At 41.0% G+C, this 15,245-nt stretch overlaps 1 protein-coding gene across 1 annotated transcript in view; it reads left to right on the top strand.

Moving 5' to 3' along the window:
* Positions 1 to 8,076: 8,076 nt before the first annotated feature.
* SPOPL (speckle-type POZ protein-like) overlaps positions 8,077 to 15,245 on the top strand; it is a 63,742-nt gene continuing 56,573 nt past the window's right edge. Inside the window, exon 1 of the mRNA XM_012650537.1 lies at positions 8,077 to 8,401. The gene's annotated coding sequence lies outside the window, so the exon portion shown is untranslated. The remainder of the gene's footprint in view (positions 8,402 to 15,245) is intronic.

Genomic DNA, 15,245 nt, shown 5'->3' with positions numbered 1-15,245 from the left:
CTATAGGATGAAGATATAATTCCTTAGTGAGGATTTCCCCGGGCTATCACATCTTCTGTTGATCTGTATTAGTATTTGTCATTCTAAACCTCGTTCAGTGCTGTGTATGATTTCTGAATTTACAGAATCCGGTATCTCAGATCACCTACAGAGTCCAAGTAGTAGCTCTGCACTCAGAGGTCCTGTGTCTCTTTCTAGCCCATCCTGTACGCGACATTGTGTACAAGGTGATAGTCCATGTTGCCTTGTCAATCCTCACTGCTGTAGTTGTTACCTATGACTTTTTTTCACCTGGTAATCTGTTGTTGTAAATACACTGTCAAAGCTTTGTAATGACATACATAAGTATAAAACTTCCATCTGAGACATCGCTCCAAATCAGCAGGAATTAGCTTGATGACTACGTCGCCCCTCATCCCATAGATACGGAAGGGAAATATTGAGTGGGGAATATGTAACAGGGAATGGCCTGGAAAAAAATGACAAAAATCTTTTCTGTCTCTCTAAAACATCCTTCACTCCTTTTTGAGAACTATAGTTTATATCCCTGCCTCAGGCCAGTAGTTGGGAGGGGCAGGTAAATCTTTTTTCATTTGTGCAACAGGAGGCGGCCCAGTCTGGACCTGGTAAAGGGCGGTCCTGGGCAGAGGTAATGAGATTGTCTTCAGCAGAGATGGGATGATGAGAATCATCAACTGTAGTTGAACAGTAATTGCCTGAAGCTGAGAACCCGTCCTTTAAAAGCTCTATATTTCTATGAATGTTCAGGAAATTTGGATTTTTCCTCCTTTGCTGGCAAAGTAATAAAACTTCTTTTTCCTCCCCCCCCAAAAAAAAAAATCAACAAAACCAAATCATTGTGCTCCTTTGGGAATGTGACCCCAGACTACAGATGTCATGTGCTCTAAGAGTGGGAGGGGGCACAGGCTGGGTATGTGGGAGGTGGGGAGTAAGTACGGGGCATAAGGAGTGGCAAAAACATTGACAATCCTCAAGCCATCTGGAGGAGCACAGATTCCTAAATTTAATGTGACTAGTTTCCTGTGAAAATCATTCCTTAAGAGTTTCAGCGGAGCAATTGGTTAGTGTGCAGTACTTAGATGAAAATCATTCCTTCTCCTAGAAGCAGGGTAAGACCTTTAGGAAAACATAAAATGGAAAAGTCCAATCAGAAAAACAGAAACCACAGTTATTACTTCAAACAAAGAAGTTGATGCAAGGAATCCATTGCACATGTGATGGAAAAACTGAGAAGAATCCAAGGATTAGCAACCACAGAAAGCTATTAGACTTTTAAGCAGGTGGGAGAGAGGAGGTGTAATTGCCAGACTCCAGGATGGTATTGCCAGAGCCCAGGGTTGATTCCGGGGGTAGGCCTGTCCAGCAGGAGATAGAGCCTCCAGGAGACACAGTTGCTGCTGGGCATGGTACCTAAGGCAGAAAGAGAGGGGCAGAATGAATACACACTGGTTTATTCCGCCTTCCAGTCACCTGACAGTGCTCCCTGTTGGCCTAACCCAGCAGGAAGCCAGCTGACACTGGAGTCTGGGAACAGCCTGCAGAAGCCAGCTAAGATAAGGAGCAGAGAAGGGCAAGGCAAGGCTCTGAAGGCAAACAGGCTCAGTATCACGTGGCCTGTGGATATTATGCCAATGGAACCACGATTGGTTCAAGGCATCGAGTAAATATTCTAGGACCTTAATCATGATTTCCTGCAAAAAGGCTATCTTAAGTCTATCCTGAACCAAACAATAAGTAAAATAAAAATCAAACTCAGAAGAGAGAGAAATAAAATTTGACAAATAAAGCACAGTAACTTTTTGTATAAATATCTAAACCTTTTAGGGTTAAGTGATTACAACCGAGAGAAATTTAAAAATAGAAAAAAGAAAGAAAAGAGCTAGAATAGGTACTCACAAAGGAAGTGGGGATTTTTTCACACCTGTTTTGCACATAGTAGGCTCTGCAGTCAAAATAGAGACAAATTCTTGCTGAGCTCTGGACAACATGAAAATAAAAGCATTCATCACCTTTCCTCTCAAAATTTCAGTCTGTAGCAGAACACAATTTGTAAAAGGCTAGCCTAATTTTCTTTCCGGGAAAAAAAATTGAGAAAGGAGACTAAAGAGACAAAAATATACCATTGCAGGTTCTCCCTCTTAACTGGCTTGCTGTATACACAGAATACATAATTCGATTTTAAGAAATATACTGTAATTGCAGCATCACTAATATAAAGACCGCAGAAATCCCGGAAAGTAAAAGCCAAACTGCTAGTGGCTATTTCAGCTGAGTAATGGTTAATATTTAGAAGAGATATAATCTGGGGTAATTACTGGGGACATTTTGGCTTTCTTGTATGTGTTCTCAATCTGCCTAAATGAGTGATCAGGAAAGCCACAGAGAAGTATAGCAGTGATGCTCTGTGTAACTGAGTCATAAAAGGCCTCCTTTAGAGAAGGAGACACTCAAAGCAGTGAGAAATGTGAGCAGGCATTTAAGTAGGAAAATTTAAAGTGTAATTTCTGGGGCTATCCTGCTTCGGACGCAAGTGAGCTTTGCTGGTCAGTCCCAGCAGGCAGGGCAATGGTGAAGCATTCCACATGTAGAATCGGACCTGGCTCATGTCGGGAGTGAGGGAGTGACCAGAGAGCTGGATGAAGCTGTAGCCTTAAAAGAATCCAGTCTGACGAGAACATCGTTGTTTCTACAGTGAACAGATGCCATAATCCAAAGCAGCAGTCTCCTGGGGCAGGGTTCTCAGAGATGGAAGGAGAGCTGTGAAAGAGAATTCAAGGGTTGGTGATGCTCCTGCAATCCAGGTAGGCCAGCTGCCACTGGGAATAGGGGGAGTGCCTATGTGGGCACTGGGGTAAAAGGTGAGTGGCTGAGGCAGGGCATCAGACAAGGAAGCCCATTAGGTTATTAAAAACTGGGCGAGAAAGAGATTTAAGTGATTATGGGGATGAGGGGCTTAAGACTGAGTCATAGAAACATGTGGAAGTGTTTATGTCCCTCCCAGAGGCATTTTTTAAAATCCTTTAGGCTCAGGTTCTCACTATAGGTGCAGTGCCCAGGGCCCATAAGTATTTCCAGATTTTATCAAATTGTTTTGAGAGCTGGAAAAGAAAATGTCCTGGCTCTGAAATACAAAGAAAACTACAAAATGAAATTAATAAATATTTCGAGAGGAAACCTATATAAATCCCTTTAATTTTTCCTAACATTGTGTTTTTCATGCAGGATATGGCTACATTTTCCAATGTTTGATAGGATGTGGGACGAGGCCTCTAAATGAATATCCAGGGATTATGTAACCCTTGAATTGGCCCTTCTTCTGCCTGGCATAGGTCAGGCAGGGAATGTCAAGAGCATGTTAAAACTTCATTAAGGCTGGCCAGGTAAGGAGTGGAAGGCAAAAGCCCAGATCACCATGGCCAGAAACGTGGGGAGGAGGAGAAGTGACGGAGGGAAGGGTGTCTGTGACAGTTGCAGAGGTTGGCTTGACTGAGTGCTGGAAGGTGTAGGCACAGTGCCCCTGGAGATGGTGCAGTCTGGTTTCTAATTTTGGAAATGGTCATACTGGGGTTTCTAATTCCACAGGCGGGCTGGCAGCGAAGGACTCTGAATGGTAGGGAGAACCATCTGGAGACAGGTGGCCATTCAGGGTTGTGTAGGGGTGTGAATGTAGAATTGACAAAAGCAAGACAGCAGGGCTTGGTTTCTAAAGCAGGAAGGCAGTGGAAGGTAAAGTGAGGACTGAACTGGAGAACTTGGCACTTCTGTTGTGGCAGAGCAGAAAATCAGTTAGTCAAGGAACACTGTAGCCCAGAGGTTCCAAGGCTACTGGGTTCACCTAGTCTGTGATTGGCTACAAGATATTCTCAGGAACACTGCAGAACCTCAACCAATGAGACTAGACTTCTAGATTGCCGGTCTGGGAGCAGAGCCTAATTCTATATGCTTCTCCTTTGGGAGGAGGGGGCCCTGAGTCTGACTCAAACAGGAGGTGATCTGGTCTGAGATTACCCTGGAGGCAGGCCCCTTCGTGTCTCCAGAGGAACAGGCCATGGAGCTATCATTTCTTGAGTTAGTTTCAGAGGCAAGCTGGGTGAAGTGGCCCCAGATTAGGAGGAGAAGAAGGATACATAAACAGGGAACCACTTTCTGGGCATCACAGGGGCAGATGTTTAAAGAAACTTCTAGTCTAGCCGGGTATTGCCCTGATAGGGAAAAGGGTGTGTCTCTCTGGGAGGAGACCACAGACAGACCCTGACTTGGAGACATTGTGATGACTGAGCAGAGATGAAAGAGGAGGAGACTCAGCAGCTGCACCTCTAGAGCCATTGAGGGCTGCTGCAAAGGCTGGTGACCACTAGTTGAAGAGCAGAGTGGAGGGCTCTAGGCTTCCCCTGGGTCTATCTCCAGGGTCCAGAGTCAACTGCAACTTTCCAGTGATCTGAGAGCAGAGAAGGGGCAGGGCCAGAGCACCAGCAGAGGAGAGGGAGCTTAGCTGGCCAAACTGAAGAGAGAGGTCATCTGGGACTAGATCATGGCAGCAGTGCCCGCCTGGATCCTGGCAGAGTAAAAGACTTCCAGCAACTGTAAGCGACCTTGGATGAGAGTCCTCAGGAGATGCTCTAGGGGCTTTGGATAATCTTGTAGAAGACATCATTTTACTGTGTTTCTTCTATTACATTGTGAATAGAGGACTTGCAGGTAGGGTGACCAACATTTTTCCCAGGTGATATATTCCCCAGTAATGGTATTGCTATTTCTAATTTATTAAGCACTTAATGATCTAGAATCTAGGGATTACTAGCATCTCAAGAGCCTCAAAAATGTTTTAAACCTGATTAAAATTAATATTTAACTGAATAGCTATAAAACATAGCAGTATGCCAACTATTCAAATGCAATTCTACCCCTACTCTTCAGGTGTTTTTCATAAGAAAAAAACAAAAATCACCTCTCCTATAGTAGACTTGACAGATTATCCAAAGGACCAAAGAGTTAAATATATGAATGTATATTTAAGTTGAAACAAAGGATCATTCTGAAATATTTGATATAATGTGGCTGGGGGCATAAAAATAAGGGTGTCATTGAAGGACTTAAAAATGGCCTTGTTCTTAGTTCTCTGAGAATTCTCTGGGAATGATTTTTTGAGTGATAAATATATCAAACTTATGGGCCCTTTTCTGCTACAGGCATCACTTACACAAGGGTTGTAGGAGTAATGTTTGAGTTCTGAAGTTCCTTGTATCCTTAAAAAGTCAGTAGCATATAAAAGTACTGTGAAACTAGGAATTCACAAGCAAGGTGAAAAACCAGAGAGAAAGAAATGGAGATATGGGAAGAGAAAATGAAATTAAGTGTATGATAATTTAATAAATTATTAAACAAGGGTTTTGGTGTTTCCATCCACCAAAGGCCTAATATTTGTAATGGTGAAAAATAATTAGCAAATGAGTTGTCCTTTTCTTTCCACCTTAATTCCAAAAGCTAAATGTCATTTTAAATGTATGATCACAAGTTAGCTGAGTTTGGTTCCCTTGAAGAAAATTTGGGACAGGAGGGACAATGGTTAGGAAAATATGTGGGATGCAGTCCAGGTGGCATGTGCCTGGTGTCTGTAGTCCCAGCTATTTGGGACGCGGAGGCAGGAGGATTGCTTGAGCCTAGGAGTTTGAGGCTGTAGTGTGCAATGACCGTGTCTGTGAATAGCTAGGCAACACAAACACAGTAAGACCCTAACTCTAAAACACAAAAAAGAAAGGAAGAAGGAAAAAAAAACCAAAAATATGTGCAAACCAGCTTACTAGCAAAAAAGAGCTTGGTGGATCATATTAAATATAGTAGGGGTATTAACAAAATGTCCAGAGGCAGCAAGCCCAAAGAATACATCACTTAGGATTCATAAAGTATAACATGTTTGCCAACAAGCATATTGCTACTTTTGTTTTACCTCTACAAAGAAGATAATAATGGATTTGTGCATTTTCTATAACCTAGTTTTTGACAACTAGAATTGGAAAATGATTGTACAAAACAGGTGGTGGCATGGGATGCAGTGGCGAGTTCATTGTGCATACCAAGCCATGAAATGGGAGTATCTGTGGTATTTAATTTAGAAAAAAGGAATAAGATGCTGCAGTCACTAAAATATCAGAGTGTGAATCTTGGTTGGTTCTTCAGGCAGAGCCTCATAGGGTTGGGTCCAGGAGATCCAAGGTCTGAGGCTCATCTGTGCTCCTTAAACTCAGAGAATGGCTGTTCTGATCTTCATCTTCACTAACTGCTGACATATTATGTCACAAAATATTGCAAAGAGGAAAGGTATGTCCTAACACTTAGGGTAAGGAGATCAAGCCTTGGGAAAAGACCCCATTAGAATACCCTGAGGAGCAATTTAACATCCTGAAAGTTTACTGAATTAGTTCCCAACTTGAACCCAGTCAAGTGTGAAGGGGCAGCAAGTATCACTTTTTACTTCCAATTGGAAATCTACCTGAAGGACTTATAATTTCATTCTTTGAGCATATTACAATTATTAGATGCTTAATAATTTTTGATTAGTGAAAGAGAGGGGGTGATATACTACTAAGGGCTTGAAATAGCTAAAAGGCTTGGTCAACAATTACATGTAATTTCCACTTTACGTATTTCACATATTATAAAATTAACACATCCACAGTGAGAATAGCAAATAGTTTTTAACCGTTCTTTGTTGGTGTTTGGAGATGGTGAAATGTTTGCACTATATTTCCTCTCTCCACCATTCTCCTCCCCACCCCATCCCCCATGCTCACTTCCACTTCTGTTTTTTAACTTTTGGAGTTCCTTGGTCTGCATAAACATTCTACCAACTCAACCCAAGGCAACTTTGATTTCTATGGTTATACTGCTAATCTTATCTTTTTTTCTGAAAAATTTTGGCATAGATTGTATCCCAAGCACATAAATACGTGAATAAGATTGCCAATGCAGTATTAACTTGAAGTGAGGGCGACTTCTCTGGCTAGTATTCAAACCTCAGTAGCGCTTGGCTAAATTACTTATCACATGTGGTGTTTGTGGCTTTATTTGTAAAATGGAATAATTTATACCATTAAGTTGTAGAAAAGCTGAGAGGATTAAAAAGAGATGATAGAAAAGTCTATGCTTAGTACAGTACTCGGCGCATGGTAAAAATGTTTCATAAATATTTCTTCCTCCCCCTCCCTTTCTTTTGGGAAGCCAGGTAAGCAATTAGAAGTTGATTTATGTACAAAGTAAAAAAAAAAGGTTCAGATCCTTGAATGACACTCCTGTTGGTACCTCAAACCTTTTTGATGAAGTTTACTTAGGGCAGCTAGATCAAGTTATTTCTTTCTCATGGTCGCGCTGAATAAAAAGTTCTGTTTTCACCCCTTTCTCTAAAGTCTAAATATCGGAACAGAGATGAGGCAGTCCCCACATCTCTTCAGACATTTGTTTAGACACAGCTTTATTTACCAACATCTAGTCCTGGGCTGCCGCCGGCTCTTCTGCACTTACTTCCCAAGCATCCTCGGCCGCCCCTAGGCAGACTCTTCCCCACCGAGGCCTGGGACTTCCAGCTGAGGTTCATCTCCTCCAACAGAAAACCGTCCCACTGTGGCCCTTCGCTTGTCTACCAGGACTGTTCTCCATTTCTGGTTGGAGTCAGTACACTGCTGACTCCAACAGTCCTCACAGTTCTGGGCTCGCAACAGGAGCTCAGCGAAATTTGTACCTTGGCTTTCTAGACTGGTACGACTCCAAGATATCGTGCACAGAAATGGTGGTCCCTTTTTGCACCTTCTTCACGGATTAGATCAGTCAAGAAGTATCACTGGGCAAGAAAAGTTTCATGCTTGGCCAAATAAGGACCCGGCAAAGCAAAGCCACTTGGCGCCCCTCACCCCACCGGCCCGGGCGGCCGAGCCTGTCCAGCCGGGAGTCCAGTGCCTGGCAGCGGCGGCAGCGGCAGCGGCGGATCCGGGCCCGCCCGGAAGTGCCCGGCGCTGAAGGGAGGGAGAGCCTCGCGAGCCGCCGCCGCGCGCACGCGCCCTCGCGGGCTGGGCTGGGGCTGGAGTCGTAACTCGGAACCCGGAGCCCGGACGGGCCCGGGCCGGGGGGGTGGGGGGCTACGCGGGGGCGGGAGCGGTGGAGGTGGCCGCCCCTGGCGGCGGGTTTGTTTATCCCGGGGAAGAAGTTTAGGAGCGGGAGATAGGGAAGGAGGGCGGGCCGGGGAGGAGGGATGCGGTTCGGCGGAGGCGGCCGCCACAGGGACTCGCCGCCATCACCCCCGCTGCCACAGCCTCGGGCTCCCGGGGCCGCCGCCTCAGCAGCAGAGGAGCCGCCGCCCGGACTGCCAGCTGCCGCCCCGGACGTCCGGGTAGGTGCCCCTCCCCACCAGGGGTCCCAGTTGCAGCCCTGGTGGCTTGCAGTCCCTTCCCCTGGCTCCGGGCCGGGCGGCCTCCTTTTTCCCCCTCATGCGCCCTCTTCCCTCCCGGTCCTGGAGTCTGGCTCCTGCGGCGCGCCTTCTGCCTGCTCGGGGGCTGCCTCCCCGCCCCCGCCCTCCAGTCTCATCCTCCGCCCCCCGGACCGCCCTTCCCTCCCGCAGTGTCTCCACTTCCCTTAGGGATGCCCCCCATCCCTCCGTGATTTCCCAGCCTCTGCCTACGAAGATCCCCCTTAGTTTTCTCCACGGGCCTAGCCCCTGCTTTTGCTCTTGCCGGGCTCCTAACCCCTTTATACCTGTACACCTCCACGCCTACCCTTTACGCGTTCTTTCTTACCCACCATGAGTACTGCCCAAAGCGAGAAACTGCCTTCTCCCTCACCCCCCACCAGCGTCCACGTTCATGCCTCCTGATCCCAAATACAGACACTGGAAACTGTCATCTCTGTTAGACCATTTTAGGGTAAGTTCTCAGCTCTCCAGACCACCCAGTACCTCCGCCCCAGTGGGCATGCCCTCAACCTCTCTACTTCCAAGCTCACACCTGGCTTCTCATAAATTCTCGCTCACATTTACCAGGGTACATTAAGCTAACCTTGCGCTTCAAAATCCAAGTCTTGAAAGATCCCTCTTTTATCTCCTGCTGCTACCCTTTTTCTTAATCTTTCCCTTCTTGAGTGTATTTGTATACTGACTCACATAAAGGAAAAGGGATGATAGGATTTTCTCCCTCAAAGCAATCATAGAGCCCAGTAGAAATAAGATTTGCCTTCTGCTTACCCTAACTTTTCCCTTCTTTCTCTTCCCTAACTGCACACTGTCATTTAGTCATCCTATCCAGGCTTCTGATGCTTCGTCGGTATTTGAATAATCCCGGGCCTAGTTTGACCCATTATAATGATTCGTCTTCCCACTTCTTCCTTACAATTGAATCCAGTGTTTCTTGGACTGGAAACTGAAGTAGTAAAAGGTTCATGCCTTGGAAAATTACATCTCTCCTGCCATAATGGGACTGGTGGAATATTTCAAAATCTCATTCCATTATTCTTGAGAGAAATGTTGCCTAGTGGTTAAGAGCCCAGACTCTGGTGGAACTGCCAGGGTCTAAACCCTTGCCCTGTCACCTACCAGCTCTGGCCTGGGTCAAGTTATTTAACCTCTGGGGCCCCAGTATTCTGACAGCTGCAAATTGGGGCTAGTGATAAACCTCATAGGATGGTGGTGGTGATTGCACAAATACCCAGAACAGGGGCACATGATAAAAGTTTGATAAATTTTATCTTTATCATCACTTCTTTGCTTGACTTCTTTTGGCTATTGAAAGGTTAATTCTGAGAGAAGGAAGTGGGAATGGAAAGCTGCCTTCTTCCTCTTCTTCACTTAACATCCTTTCTGATGTAAAAAAATTTGTATTTTGTTATTGTATAAATTAATCCCTTCTGACTTGAAAAATACAGGGTTTTAGCTATTTTCAAGTAAGTTACCAAGCTACAGATAAATCAGTCCTTATTTTCAGATATCGATTTTAGAACTTATAAAATTTTATCTTTGTTTTGAAAATAAATGAATTTGAAGTATGTAATAGTTTTGTCATAATGGAAAATGAGGGCTTTACAAATAAGAGTTTTAGTACTGCACATTAAATATTCAAAACTGGTGGTATTCTCTATAGCTATTTGACCTTTATCTTTAATTACTCAAGATAGGGCTTTGGCTTCATTCAGAAGGTTGGTGGCTTTTTCTCTTAATCTGTTATGTTCATTCATATTCACATGCCTTTGCTGGGTGAATTTTTTTGCCTTTACCAAATATTACACACTTTAAAACCGTGACAGTTTTTGCCATATTTGCTTACCTCTTTGTACTAGTATTTACTTAATACTTTTTTATATTTTTTCAATGGAAATTGTTCCTTTTGAAACTTGGTATGTTTTTAAATGACTCACTTTAAAAATCCTAAATAGGTGTTACCTCAGTATTGTTACAAAGAGTATAAATTTGAAATCATTGTGTGCTTTCCCAATTACATGTAATAATATGTACGTGTAGATACGTAACTATCAAAATAAAAATATTTTCCCATCTCTAGCCTAAAATCATTTTTGTGCCACCAGTGTAGCATGTTCCATACTTTGGGTGACACTGCCTTTCCTAATGCTGTTCCCTGACCTAGAATAACCTTTGCTCTTTCTCCTGCTTATCCAGATTATACCTATCTTCCACCTTTTACAATGCTTCCACATAGTTCATTCCAACATTGGTTTCTTTGTTTCTTGGCTTTCCTAGTGTCTATATTCTGCATTTTTGGGCTTGAATAGTATAGGCAGTGAGGGTAGAAGAAAAATGACTCTTCTAGAATCAGGCTTCTAAAGCTTATAAAAATGTTGAAGGGGTAGAATAAAATTGACATTTAGCATCTACTCTGTGATTAGCACTATTCCTTTCAGTTTTGTAAATATGTATTATTTCCAAAAATATTTAATGAGCACCTATGACATGCCAGGCATTGGGGATACATGAGCGTGGCCCTTCTCAACCATGGTTCCAGTGAAAATCAAGCCCTAATGCTCGAAGGCCTCTAAGGTATGTGATGAATTGCCTCATCACGTTTGCACTTAGAATGGTACTAGCTATGCACCATTCTTGAGGGAACTGAGGAAGTAGTCACTCAAATCAGTTTTTGTAGGGCCTAATTCCTGCAGAGCCCCAGCTGGGAAAAGGATTATCAGAATAATAATACAGTCTCTGCTTTTTTGTAATTTATATTCTACTTTGGCAGTGACCATTTATATATATTAAGTTATTTATACCCTATAGTAACTATTTAAAAAGGTTTTATTGTCTCCATTTTACAAATGAGGAACCTGAGGAATGGACTAAACTTTCACAAAGTCACACAGTTACAAGTATTGCAGCCAAGCAATGTAGTTTTAGAGTCTTTTTAGTCATTATCTCAGACTTTCTACTGCCTTGTTGATTACTTTAGATAAGATTTTTCATCTTTCTGAAAGTGTTATTTATTTATTTATTTTAAAAAATTTAAGCTCAGCAATGGGTTTTCCCTTTTTTTTTTTTTTTAGATTGTTTAGTAAAAGGACATAAGGAAATTTAACTTTAACAAAGCACCTGGTCCACAGTCTTATTTCAAGCCTCATATATGACTAGATTTGGAAGGTATTTGCATTTCGTGATACTGCTCACTGTTTTGTTTCCTGACTTGAATTTGCTCACTTAGCAAAAGTTTATTGAAAATAATTCATCTGTAGCAGACACTGTGCTAGGCTCTGGTGAAACATACTAATGGAAAAAGGGGCAAAAGTCTGGGGAATAAAGAAACTAAACAAAAAATTATAAAAATAATAATTAGTTATGATAACTACTACAAAGGAAAATTATTATAAACAATGAAAGCCCACTAATCTTTCAAGGAATACTTCTCTGAAGAAATGTCTTTTAGGCTGAAATCAAAAGGATGAACTGTAGTTACCCAACTGATGTTTACGATTTCAACTTTCTAGAATTATAATATGCATTAGAATTATAATATCCTTACTATACCTTAACTTATGAGGTTGGTTGATAGGAAATAGACTGGAGCATATCATGATGGCCAAAGTCCAAGCTAAGCATTTTGTACTTAATCCTAAGAGCAATAGGAAACCACCAATGTTAAAACAGCTGAATAAGTTACTCAGATTTTTTGCTTTAAAAACATCACTTGGCTGCTCTGTCCAGGACACTTTGGAGAGAGGCAAGTGCTTCTCAGTCTTACCTGTGGTGAACGACCAGTTTTGTGTGTTTTTTTTTTTAAATTTTCAATTCATGGTGACACTTTAGTAACACACAATAAAATGGATGCTGCGACAGTGTCAAGTTGGTATAAAAGTTTCTATTAATAAATGCTTCCTATCAGTTTTTGTATTTACCTCATCTTAGACCAATAGCAAAGGTTTGTGGACCAATATTAGTTCACGGACCACGCTTTGAGTAGAATCAAGTTCAGCTATTATAGTAATTTGGGTAAGAGATTGTAGAATCTCGGTTCAGAGTGGCAGTGATAAAGTAGCCTGATTTGACAAATATTTGCGGGTAAAACTGATAGGATTTCGGAATGGATAAGATTTGGGGGCCTAGGGAGAAAAGGCGGCTGATTTCCGGGGCTAGTGGTTCTTGTGCCTAAGGTAGTGGGGAGGAGCAGTTTTTGTTTGGTAATTTCAGGTAAGAGGAGGTATTGATCATAATTCAGCTTGAGACTTAATAAACTTGAGAGTGAGACATACAAGTGGAGATGTTTAGTAGGAATTGGATATATAGATAAGCTCAGCAAAGAGGTTTGGTCTGAAGACAAATTTGGAAATAGTATAGAGTTTATAATTGATGTCTTGGGGTTTGGGATGAGCTTATCTAAGGAGAGAGTATATAGAGAAAAGATGGGGTCTTAGAATTAACCCTATGAATCTTCAACATTTAAACATTAGGAAAAAGCAATGGAGCAAGAGTCTGAGAAGGAGTAGTTAGAGGTTGGAAGAAAATTTCACTGGTATCACTAAAGCCTAGGCAATAGACTGAAAAAGTGAGGAGTGGCCAGTTGGCTGTTTTGAATGCAGATGAGAAATTATTAATATTTAAGTGGAGAACTAAAAAGTACACATTGGATTTAACAACATGTAGAAAATTTAACATTTCTTGGTAGTCCACCCATAAACTATTTGATGGTGAATTTTGTTTTAATCTGCCAAAGCTACAGTCCTAAATTTAGAATAAAATCATTATATCTATAGCATGAGCCATATCTTCCTTCCTGAGCTCAGATCCATGTTTCTATTTACCACCATCTGGCTGTTCTATAAGTGTCTTAAATTTTTTTTCCCACAGCTCATTCATTCAGGGTATAGATTTTAAATACTATTTATCAGGCACTGAATACTACTAGACTTTTAGATATGTGATTAGAACTTAGAGATTAGAGAATGGACAATTAAACAAATATTTTTATTCTAGTATGATTAGTGCTGTCATAGCATTTATTTAGGTTGCCTTGGAAGCACAGAGAAGGGGCATCAGGTAGGGCTTTCTAAGGAAAATGACACTTGGGCAGAGTGATTCTGAAAGGCAAGTTAAACATAGGTGGAGAAGGTGAGGCAGTGGTAGGGGAGTTTAAAAAATGATATTTTAAGTATTTTGAAAGCCTGCAAAGGCAGAGATTGTGGCTAGACCACATGGGTGGTAAGTTAGAGATGTTAACCATACTGTTTAAAGGTTTCTTACTTGACCTTGCATCTTTTTGTTTGTTTTTATTAATATTATCACCATCCATGTAGTCACCAAATGTAGAGGTAAATTTTTAATACCTTCGAAAAGGAAAGATTATCTTTGTTTTAGTATTTATTATCCAAGATGGTGTTTTATTTTTGCTAACTAGCCTTACATTTTATATATTAAGCCTGTACTTATAGAATCATGAAATAACTGATACCATAATTTAAATATTTCAGTTATATTTTACTGATCTATTATGGAAAAAATTTTGTACAGACAATTTTTTCTCAAATTTAGGGAGTCGAAATGAAGGTTCTTGCTAAGGATTGGTGAAGGTTTACTGCTAAACCTCAGTTATATGGTCAGGGATAGTGCTTTTGGGCTCAGCAGAATGAGAACAGCCCTCTGATATTGTAAATGTTATTTTAAATAGTTGTATTACATCAAGGAGTTTACAAGTCCCTGGACTTTTATCTTGGACCGTGAGTAGAACACAATTCATCTATAGGGATTACTTTTTGAAGACTACTGTAGTTGGCAAAACCTTACTTAGCAAGGTCAAAGTCTCATAGAAAATAGTGAGATAGAAGGGAATATGATGTTAAAATGGATTTTAAAAACACAGTAAATGAAAAGTTCTAGAAGACATCTGCTTTCAAATAAAAGGGGGTGGGCTCTACCAAAACTTGCTTTTGAAATACCTTCTTGAGTTATTGTAGAAATATTGTGTCACTCTGATCTGCTACGGTGGTCTTCCTTAAATTTTGTGTTAAGAAAATTACAATTTTTAAAATTTCTTTTTACTAGTTATTACTGGCTTCAGTATCTTGTGCTCTGGCTTTCTCCCTGGTTTTTAGTTTTGTAGGTCTTACTGAATGCTAATGTAATAACTGTTACACTTTTAATGTATTATCATGATTCTTGCAGGCATACCTTTATAGGCCTTTATCTATATATTGAACATAACTATAGCTTCTGTCTGATATTCTTTGGACCTGCCTATATGTTCTAAAAGAAGACAGAATATCATTGGCATTATATTGTGTAATATAACTATGTGAGACTAAACTTTACATAGGTAAAAACTAGTAGATTAAAAAATTTTTTATTTTCAAATATAAAATTGCATTACCTCAAACTATGGTTGGGATAGATTGTACATATACCTGAACTGAAAGTATGATGAAAAAATTCATCTGCGCAATACGACTATCTTTGAAAATACCCCCCCACACACACACACTCTTCTTTGGGATTGTTGTGCTTGCTTTCATTCTATATTAGATATGGGAATAAAAATGATTAGGGACAACAAAAACAAAAAGAGGAGTTTTATATTAGTAATAGCTAATGCAGATCTGAAAGATTGTAGTATACCTAAAAAAATAGTATCATGTTTGTAAAATATTTGACATTTGTTAGCAAAGAAAATACCATCGTTTCCTGTCTGGGTATGTTTTCTGAAGCAAATTTAACAGTTTTTTCTTTTTTTTTTTTTTTTTTTTTGAGACAGAGTCTC

The sequence above is a fragment of the Propithecus coquereli genome, unplaced genomic scaffold (genome assembly GCF_000956105.1).
Source record: "Propithecus coquereli isolate 6110/MARCELLA unplaced genomic scaffold, Pcoq_1.0 Scaffold33, whole genome shotgun sequence".
In the NCBI taxonomy this organism is placed as follows: Eukaryota; Metazoa; Chordata; class Mammalia; order Primates; family Indriidae; genus Propithecus; species Propithecus coquereli.
Note: the sequence above shows the minus strand (reverse complement) of the source record. Positions and strands in the feature narration are given on the sequence as shown.